Source organism: Grammomys surdaster, unplaced genomic scaffold (assembly GCF_004785775.1).
Source record: "Grammomys surdaster isolate TR1022 unplaced genomic scaffold, NIH_TR_1.0 136, whole genome shotgun sequence".
Taxonomy (NCBI): Eukaryota; Metazoa; Chordata; class Mammalia; order Rodentia; family Muridae; genus Grammomys; species Grammomys surdaster.
This window is the reverse complement of record NW_021604594.1, coordinates 8,110,813-8,121,121: the sequence shown is the minus strand read 5'-3', so window position 1 is coordinate 8,121,121 and position 10,309 is coordinate 8,110,813. Positions and strand designations below refer to the sequence as shown.

Genomic DNA, 10,309 nt, shown 5'->3' with positions numbered 1-10,309 from the left:
ATTTTGAGAGGACATTTTTTAGATAAAGACTGAGAGATCGCTGGTCTCCTTTCACCGTCTGGTATTTTTCACGTATGCCTACATCTGTGTGTGAAAGCTGTTTTAGTAGTTACCACCACACTGGGACCCAGATGGAAAAGGAGGTCTAACAGAGCCAAGTTCAGCAACCTAATGGCTCCCTTGTGGAGACTGTTTCCACAGGGAGGAAACTGGGGTGAGACTGTCATGTGTCACAAGGTTCAGCATTTGTTATTTTAAGATGGTCCTTACTCAAGATGGAAGACGTTAATCCCACATATAAGAAGGAGACTCAAGAGAAATGATATGTAGGCAAGAGTGTTCAGAGCTACGCCAGAGCACACAGAATTGCTTCAACACTGACAAGTGTGAAATGCCATCAGGACTATCTCAGTAGGCAACAAGATCATCAGCTTTTAAAGGGACCCCTTCCCTTACTCAATTCAAAACAGCTAGAGCCCTCTAAGGGTCCCTGTTTGGTCCAGGTCTCTAGATTTGTCCCCTTGAAGTTGTTGATGACAGAAACGTCTTGATACAGGGACAGTCTTCAATTATCCCTTTACAGAAGAAACGTCTGTGCAAATATTTAAACTACCCCCTCCCTCCGTGCAAATTTGCCTTTAGATCAATCTGGTCTTGGATGCTTGCCAGGAATAGCTTAAGCATGGAAGTTGCTAGGTGGGAAGAGTGTAAGGAGGCTGCACGGACACTGCGGGGCTTTGCTAGGGACTTTAAAGCCATTGGTCCTTCCTGCCACACACTCCAAGTGTCTCCCCCAGACTGGGAGTTCGCAGGACAGAAAGCCTACACATATTGTTTGTTTATTGAATGAGGCCTCCGAAGGGCGCCGAGGACCAGGGGCTTGGTATCGGCCGGAGGCCACCAGGCTGCAGTTCCCCGGTGAAGCCCTCTCCCACCGCTCCACGACCGGAGCGCTGCAGTCATTCTCGGCCTCTTCTTTCCAGCCCAGCGCTCCCGCCGCGGGTGAACTGGACACGCGGGGGTCCTATCTCTCCCGGGCAAGGTCTGACGGGTGACTGATCTCGGTACCCCACGGATTCCCGCAGACTCCAGACAAGGACGAGACGGGCGCTGGAGCCCGCACGAAGGGGGCGCGGTGGGAGCGGAGTGGGACATCGTGGAGCCCGCGGGAACGATCTGGGCTGGCGGGTGTTCCGGAGCCGGGGGCGGGGAGCCCGGAGCGCCGCCCCGCCAGCGCGCCCCGCCCGTGGGAGAGGAGGGGCTGCGGCGCGGAGGACCACTGGAGGCGCCGCGCGGCCGCCGCTGTCCGCGCTGGAGACCACAGCTCGGCACAGGCGGCGCCCGTCCTCCGCGCCTCCGGAGCCTCCTCCAGCTTGCGCGCCCGGAGGATAGCACGGGCCATCTCCCACCGCGACCTACCGCTCGCCCTGCAGGTAAGTGTCTCTCGGCCGCGGGGTGGATACCCCGTGCTTGCCGCGCGGCCCGGGGGCATTGTGCGCGTCCAGAGGGCCGAGGACCCTAGAGAACGCGGGTGGGCAGCCGCAGCCCCAGGCCCCCAAGGCGTCAACGTCTCCAGAGGCTCCCCAGCTGGATAGCGCGGAAGCGAGGGTGGCCGAATCCGTCCCCAGTGCGGTCAGAGTGGAAGGGGGTACCGGTGTCACGGTCCCTGCTCATCGCCCGCCCTCCCTTCCCGCCGCTGCCGGGGAATCCGGCTTCCTAGTACACGCATTCCCTTCTAACCCCCTCTCCGCCCCCCGCGGCAGTTCTTCATCCCCGATGCCCGCAACCCCGGGCCGGCTGGCTGGGAATGGAAGTCGGGGCCGGGAGGACTGATGTAATTGTCGGCGGAGAACCGAACCGGTGCGGGTGAGAGCGCCCGCGCCTGCGAGAGCTGACGCCTACGCTGCACCTTTCAGGGAATCCGGGAGCCGCGGGCAGTGGCCGGGCAAGTTGTGCATCGGGTTTGGTTGTGCGCGTGCACTGCGGACTGTCCTCGCGAGCACTCCTGGCTACCCCCGGCTGGTGTCCCTGCAGCCCTCCCTGCAGCCTGCGTCCAAGCTCGCTGCCCGAGCTACCTTCTCCGGTTCAGACCGGGACAGGGTTTGCATTGCAGTCAGGACGTGCTTCCCCTGCGTCGAGCTTGGAGCTGCCCGCAGATTGAGTCGCCGGGGACGCTGGGGGAGGAGGGATGGGAAACCTGGGGAGGAAGCTGCGGAGAACTAATGGCACCCGCAGATTTCTGAAAGCCTCTACCTTATGCAGACGCACCGTAAGCCACGTCTTAAGCTGCTTTTAAAAGTTATGACCAGATACTGATTCTGTGACGATTCTGTGATCTACCTGAAAGGTTGGTGAAACTAGAGACCTAAGGCTGGGGAAAGCATTACATAATGGACATGAAGCAAATGACAAACTAAACGGAACCCCGGGTTGCCAAATTGCTTCTCGCTTCTAGACAGAAAGTCCTATAAGGTATTTTTAAAATAAGAATTTCCGTTTTGGAATCACTGGGCAAGATTTAATAAATCATATATTCGATTGCAATTTTTCCTAACTAAATAATATTTTGAACATATTTTCTTAAATTAAAAATACATATTAATCGATAGTTATGTCACAGACTTTAAGAAATATAAACTTCAAAGGAAAATTAAATTTTCCATCTTAAAACTGTTAACTTTGTTTTCCCCTTTTTAAGTTTTTACATGCATCTCTATATATTCCTTCTCCACCCCTACCCCCTTTGCTTTGGAAGCGTTTCTACAGTTTTGAGTACTGTGAGTTCGTGATGTTAATATTCTCATCTAGTGCTTGCTACAGCATTGCAGGTACAAAGACTCAAAATAAATGAATCAGAAGACCTAGCAGTAACTCTGGGAGCGAGCAGGTTCCCAAGGTCGAAGGGAAGATGCTGTGTAACTCGGATATAATCACCTACAGAGAATGTGCATGCCTCATTGGGTTACAAGGAAGGCCCTGATTGGTGGAATATCACAACTGTTATTGGCTTCCTCATTTAATATATTTTACCCAAAATATTTTTTAAGCTAACAGAATATTTTGAAATTAAAAACCTTTGCTTTTTATCAACCTTAAAAACTCTTGGTTTTGTCCCGATTTTCAGCTGTTATGTCGATGACAGTTATACATTCAGTGGATGGATTGCTTTGGGAGAGACTTCTGTTTCAAACTGTGATAATTTAGCTGATGTCACTTGGTTTTAGTACGTTGTAGTTCTGTTACACAGAACTGTAGTTCTGATTTCAGAGGCTCGTGTAATAGATGCTGTGGTTTCTCTACTTTGATTTAATCTCAAGTGCATTTTACTCATCCTTAAGTAAACTTTATTTTGGTAAGAGATTAAATGTTCTTTTTGGTGAGAGAGAGGTCTGTAGTGGTACTATAGTCCGGTTATATAAATTATAAGTAGACAAAAGCCTCATGTGATCACTCATGAAGTTAAGAAGACTAAGGAGGTCTCATTTTATTACAATACTTTGCTAACTAGCAGTCTGTGATCATTCCATTGGTAATTCCTTGTAAAGTCCCTACTTCGTTGAACACACTAGTCTAGGTTCTGTGGGAGAGATAAAGAATGTTCCAGCCTTTATAAGTTTGGATCTGCTTTAAGAAAGACAAGATATAAATTGTTGAAAGAAGAAAAATTTGTTTTTGTTTACTGTAAAGGTTAAGTCATAGACTTTAAAAATCTTGAAGTAAAAAGTTTACCATTATCCTTTTGTTTCTGTTTTTTTTTTAATTCCCTTACTCAACCCTGTATCACTGTTGTATGCAGTAGTAGCCAAGTGACTTCCATTGCTGTACAATATTCCATCTGTGTCCTAAAACAGTGTTTCTTTTCTCCAGCCAGTGACCACTTCCTTTTGCACTGAAAAAAAATGCAAATGTTTCCTTAGGTACAGGTGTAAACATTCTTCCTGAGCAGATACCAGGGACAGAGTTGCTGGGCTCTGGAGTTCTGTGAGTGTTTGAGTTACTAAATATTGCCACATTCTTTTCCAAGAGTGTTGTCTTAACTTACTCAGGGAAGCCAAGGAAACAAGCTAACACAGATAAGCAACTACAAAATCAAACATTTTTTTAAACATACATGTTCTAAAATACACTTTTTATTTTTTTAAGAAGAGCAATGTGATGGGCATGAAGCTTGGGATGGGGCCAGCGAGGCGGCTCAGCAGGTAAAGGCCAGTTGCAAACCCGATGACCTGAATTTGATCCCTGGAATCCATATGGTGGTAGGAAAGAACTGGTTCCCACTGGGTGTCTATTGACCTCTCTACTCAAGCTGTGGCACATATGTCCCCAAATAAATAAATGTTTAAAAAATGTGTAGTTGTCTGTCAGGAGGATCAGGGAGCTGACCACGGGTAGATATAAGTGCTACATAGTGATCTTACTTAGGACTGGTGGTCAGTTCATAGATAATCGCCATATTTTTAAAAAGAAAAACAGTGTATTTTGCAAAGAACCAATGATGGCATTTTAAAATTCTCAGGAAAAAGAAAACAAGGTCAGTTGAGCTGTCACACAACAGGCTTCTGTGGCATGAGACCCAGAAGGTGTCATTTGAAGGACAAGAAGCTGTCCCCATGTTTAAGCATGGATTGCCAAGAATTGGTGAAGAATGTTGGCAGGAGGGATGGGCAGGAAGGGGTCACACTGGGAGGAGGGCTACTTGGAACTAAGGAAATGTATGACCATGGAGGAGGCAGACACTGGCAATTTTCCAACAGATAAATTACTCCAGATGTCCAGGGGATGATGGGTAGAAAGAAGGTAGGAAGGGTGATTCAAGGCAGGAACCCTGGTTATCTGAGAGTTGTCAGGTTTGGAGAAGATGAGAAAGAGTTCATTTTAAATCACTGAGAAGATAATCTAGGGGTTGTGATGTGATCCTAGGTAAGGAAGAGAGGAAGAGTCAGAGATGTCTGACTAAGGGAACTGGAAAAGTTCCAGTAGATTTCAGATGTTAATTATGGAGTTAGTTCTGATCAACTTCTGTCTGAACACGTAGGCTTTCGTACTCTCTGGAGTGGTGAGGATCCTGCACTGAAGGATGGAACCCCCCCTAATGTATCCGAATGAGTACAGAAAAGCCATCGAGAGGGTAGTACAGAAGACTCATTTATATTGTCCATTTATGGATGGAACATAAACAAATAACATCTTGCTTAAGATACTGTGCTGTGTCAGCATGGAAGGTGGCATTGAGCTACAGAGTTGAGGGAGTCCTGGAGTTACATGAGAAGGATTAGGTGGGAAGGACAAACCATTCACAGTACTGTAAGAGTGGGAACTTCCGGTTCTAAACAACTGCATACCTGGAGTGAAGATGCTAATAGCCACTTTCCAAGGGCACAGATGATGTAGTAGCCCTGAGGGACAGGGACTTTTAGGTTTGCTCTCCTAATGTTCCCGATTGAATGTCACTGAGCATACACACATGCACATACATTGTCTCATCATGCCTCCTTGATAAATGTACAACCCTCTCAAGCTCTGTCATAAGAGGGTTTCTGCACTCCCTTTTGGAGACAAGGGTACCAACTTTTTATTTGTTCCCTTGCTCTATTTCTGTTTTGACAGATTCTCTCTATGTAGTTCAGATTGGCCTTGAACTAATTATGTGGCCCCAGCTGACCTCAGATTCAAGATCCTCTGCTTACGCCGTATGAATATTGGGGTTATAGCCATTCAAATGATTACTGAGGTTTGACAAGTAACTGAATTCTGATAGTGGGAAGAGAAATCAAAGCCTGTCCTTTAATTAAAGAACCATAAGGGTAGATGAATGAGAAAGTGAGCCAGGACTGAGATTTTAATCTTTCTGTGACATATATTCATGTGTTTATATATTCCCCACTCTCGCTTTTTCTCTTTTCTGACTAGAAAATGAAAATGTGTGTATGTAGTTTTTAGTGTTTGCTCTTTTCTTTAAAAAAAAAACACAAAGGATTTGTTTATTTTATTCTATGTGTATGAGTACTTCGCCTGCATGCGTGTGTGCATGTGTGCACCACAGAGAAAGGCGCAGGGATCTCCTGAAGCTGGAGTTATGGATGTCGTCGTGTGAGTGTTGAGAATGGAGCCAGGGTCCTCTGCAAGAGCAGCATGTGCACTTGACTACTGAGCTGTCTCTCCAGCTCCGAGAGTTGGCTTCCTGGACAACTATAGTTGTGGTTTGTTCAGTAGTGGAAGGGCACAGGGGAAAGTTAGATCTTCCTAAGCTGGCTACTCTGTTTCATTTCCTTGACATCCTCGTTCTTTATGTTAACAGAGAAAGTCAGCTGCACTTGGGCCAGGAATAGGACCGTAACGCGTAGGTTTTGCCTCACCTCTTATTGAGGCACCTTTCCTGTAGCTCTTGAGACAGACCTACTCGCCCCTTCAAACCTGTAAAAGCAGAAGGAAAAATAACACCCATTTATTTTTAGAATCTTTTTTTTTCAGAAGTCAAGCTAAAAATAAACTTGGCCTCAATTTCCAGCTGCAGGTGCTACTGCACATGCCCTAAACTAGAGCTAAGTTTTATTTACTTGTTTATATTGTGATGTTGGGGATAGAACCTGGGATCATTGGTATACTAGGTGAGTGGTCTACCGCTCAGCTACGTCCTCAGCTCACTCTTATAAATTAGTGTCATATGGTATAAATACACTAGCTACCTAAGCAGCTAAGGGAACATTAAAGTAAATATGTTTTGTCATGTGTTATTTCTGGAGACGAAGTTGAAAGTCTGGATTTATTTTAAATTATGTTCATATTTTTGCTTTCTGTTTATCTATAGCAGCTAGACAAGCTTTTGCATATTCTCATCCCATCAGACAGCACATCTGAACAGTGTTTATTGTATAATTTCCCAGGAATAGAAAGAGTGGCACAGTTTGAATGGCATGTGGATTGTGAAAAGATATTAATACATTCTTTTTGATCTCAATAAGTTTTAAATTGAGGCAAGAGCTACACACACACACACACACACACGAGAGAGAGAGAGAGAGAGAGAGAGAGAGAGAGAGAGAGAGAGAGAGAGAAAGAGAGAACACAATCTAAATCTACAAGATAGGCCAAGCAAATGACAGATGTAGGGCTCGTGTAAAAAAGTCCCCTAGGAACACAGAGGAGGAGGACAGAGTTGAGTCCAAGAGCAGCAGGTAGCGAAGTGGAAGGTCATCAGAAAGGGGAGAGGAGACTGCGGCCTCACCTGTCTTTAACTTTCAGAGTGTGCCAACAGAGGACACTGAAGTACGGACCCCAGAAGCCGTGAAGGTCAGGTACTTTGGAAACCACTTGGTTCTCTATTGAAATAAAAAGTTTTTAAATATCTTGGAAGCTGTAAAAGAAATAAGATGTAAACAAAACAGCTTTAGCTGCGTTTGAGGAAAGATCACACAAATATCAGGCAGAAGATAAAATTGTATCATATTAGAGACTGTTCACAACATTCTTAATGTCCAAAGAGCTCTCCTGTGTATCAAGAAGAGAAAATGACTGATAACCCAGTAGAAAAGGGTAAAGGAAATGAACAAACCATTTATGTCACAGAAAACTAGTTAGAAGTGGCACATAAATACAAAATGATGCTTACTTCATATGAGGAGAGAAATGCGAGCTTACAGTACTTACATCCTCAGATCGGCAAACATCACGGCCTTTTTAATGCACTGTGGTGGCAAGGCTTTCCAAAGCCAGTGAGCACCGTGTGTTATAGTTAGGTGAGCAAAATGGCAGATGTGGCACCTCTGGATAGCATCATTTGACATTAACTACCCAAGTTAAAAATTTACTCTAGGGACCTCAAGGGGTTTCTCTATGAATACACTTTTCTATTAACATAATTTGCATAGAAATTTATTATAGCATTGATTAAGGAAGGAGCATTAAAAGTTATTATCCTGAACTGACTAAATAATTTGGAAGCAGAAACAAAATTAGATTGCTGTTGAAAATGCAAGACCACCCAACGCAATGTTGGCGTGTAAAGATCTCTAGGCTGGAAGAACAGAACAGATCAGGGCGCAGGTTAGAAAATGACTGTTCATGTTATGTATAAACTCAAGCCCACCTTCTCTTGTAACTGTAAATGCTGTCCCATTTAAAAAAAAAACCCTTAAAAAACGACAGTTGCCTCTTAGAAAGAAAACTATGGGGTCTGGATGAATATAGAGGAACACTTATTTTCTTGCTGTGTCCTGTTCTTCCTTTTAGATTGCTAAGTGCAAGAATTCATTGTCTATTCAATTGAAAAAGTTTCTGGAGGATCTTTCACACTGATCAGTCTTGTTGATTAGTTGTCAGCAATGGAATGTTCTGTAATGTTGGACGGGGTCTGTTTGTTGCTGGAAGCACATGCTTATTTCCATAAGCAATCACTGTTACTATTAACCTGACAGGTAAGAGGTCACACAGAAGGTCACCAGATGCACTTGTCCTTTGGAACGGGTTAGTGCATGTTGGTTCTCCATAGTTCCCTTGCTTTCATCATGGCCCTCTCAGCTAGCTGCTCCCTGGAGAGAGACTCCCAGAACATGGAGAAGGCCCAGGTGTGCATGGGAATAAGGGAAAATGTGGAAGGCAGTGATGGTAGAAGCCTGGGGCTGGGAGGATGCAGAGAGTGGGCCAGCAGTTGCTCTGCCCGAGTCTGTGCAGCCAAAGATGGCCTTAAACTCCCACTTTTCGATTTCATTACATTCAATGATTTTTCTTAAATTTCCTAATGTTTTTTTGTCTTATGGTTCTTTGCAAGTTAGTTTGTCTTGTCATAAGAGAAAAAACAAAGCTGGAAATCCCTAGTTCCTGGTGTGTTTGGGGTCACTTGTTGAGCCCATGAGAGGTGATGAGCCGAATCCAGGCTACTTCTGAGGATGGTGGCTCAGGCTGTCTGTCTGTTTCTGTCTCCTCAGCCATGGGCCATTGCCTGTTCTATACTGGATCTGCCTTAGCCTCCCTCTACTTCCAAGGGCACCTCCCATGTCCTTCACAAGCCCCCATGGTGTGATTGTTGTCCCCCTACACACTCTGGCCTCCTGTACTCTGCGCTCCTCTGGTCCAGACTGAAAATTGGATACTGTTTTGAAGTCCAGAAACTGTCTCTTGGTTTTATTTGTGTTGCTGTTTTATTTGCTGGCATGCTAGGGATTGAACTCGGGGCCTAGCATGCTCTAGGCAGCTACTGTACTACCGAGCTGTGTCCCTTACCCTTGTGTGGTTTGTATATTTGTTTGAGTTTTCCGAGACAGAGTCCTGCTATGTAGCTCAGGCTGGCTTTAGACTGCATATTCTCTGGCCTCAGGCTCTATGCTAAAGCTGAAATTATAGGTGTGTGTCACTGACTCCTGGTTGGATTTGCTCTGTTTGCTTTTAAGTACTTTTCCCCCCATGTAATTAATTAATTAGCATTGGTGATTGAACCAGGTCATCAGGTGTGTTGAGCACACGGTCTACCAGTAAGTTACAACCTAAGCCTCTTTTGAACTTCAGAGTGATACAAGACCATAGAACAAATATATAAAAATGCAAAAAAGTATATTTTCAAATCTCTTGTATTGATTGTATTGTAAAAGTGTAGTTAAAAATTGAGTCTAACCTGCAGGTATTTTCCAAATTATATTTGTTACTCATCAGTGTTTCTAGTTTTTTGTTTTATTCTTGTTTGCTTGTTTAAGACAGGGTTTCCCTGTGTAGCTCTTGCTGTTCTGAACACTCTGTAGACCAGGTGGGCCTCTTGCTCAGAGATCCACCTGCCTTTGCCTCTCAAGCACTGGGGTTTAAGGCATGGGTCACCACTGTTCTGCCAGTGTTTTTACTTTTAAGAACCTAAAAACATAGACCTTTTCCTCTGGAGCAGTGTTAACATCACAGCAAAGTCAAGTAGAGAGTGAGGAGTAAACACACACACACACACACACACACACACTCGCGCACTCTCGAGGCTGCCATCAGCACCTGCACTACTGCTGGGTGTTGGTTCCAATCAGTGGACTCTATAGACACGTCATTATCCAAAGTCCACAGTTGACATGCGGGGTCAGTCTTCCTAGTGCCCTGTGCAGCTCTGTAATGACATGAGCTTACCACTGTGGGAGGGGGCAGGATGGTTGTGTTGCCCTAAAGAACTGTGCTGTCCCTCCATCCTGTCCCCATGTCAACCTGCACCACCTCCTTATCCTCCTACTGTCTCTATAGACAAACATAATTGTTTGTGGAATTTCTTTCTTGCCGTTTTATTTGCTCACATTTTTATTAGTGTGTATTGATTACACATAGCGATTGACTTACTAGAGACTTT

General features: G+C 45.1%; 1 protein-coding gene across 7 annotated transcripts in view; it reads left to right on the top strand.

The window, feature by feature from the left end:
• Nucleotides 1-1,251: 1,251 nt before the first annotated feature.
• Osbpl6 (oxysterol binding protein like 6) overlaps nucleotides 1,252-10,309 on the top strand; it is a 185,374-nt gene continuing 176,316 nt past the window's right edge. For 6 of the 7 annotated variants that reach the window (XM_028762945.1, XM_028762943.1, XM_028762944.1 and 3 more), the window contains exon 1: nucleotides 1,388-1,433. The gene's annotated coding sequence lies outside the window, so the exon portion shown is untranslated. Of the gene's footprint in view, nucleotides 1,434-10,309 lie in introns of all 7 variants that reach the window. The other variant, XM_028762941.1, reaches the window with a different exon arrangement.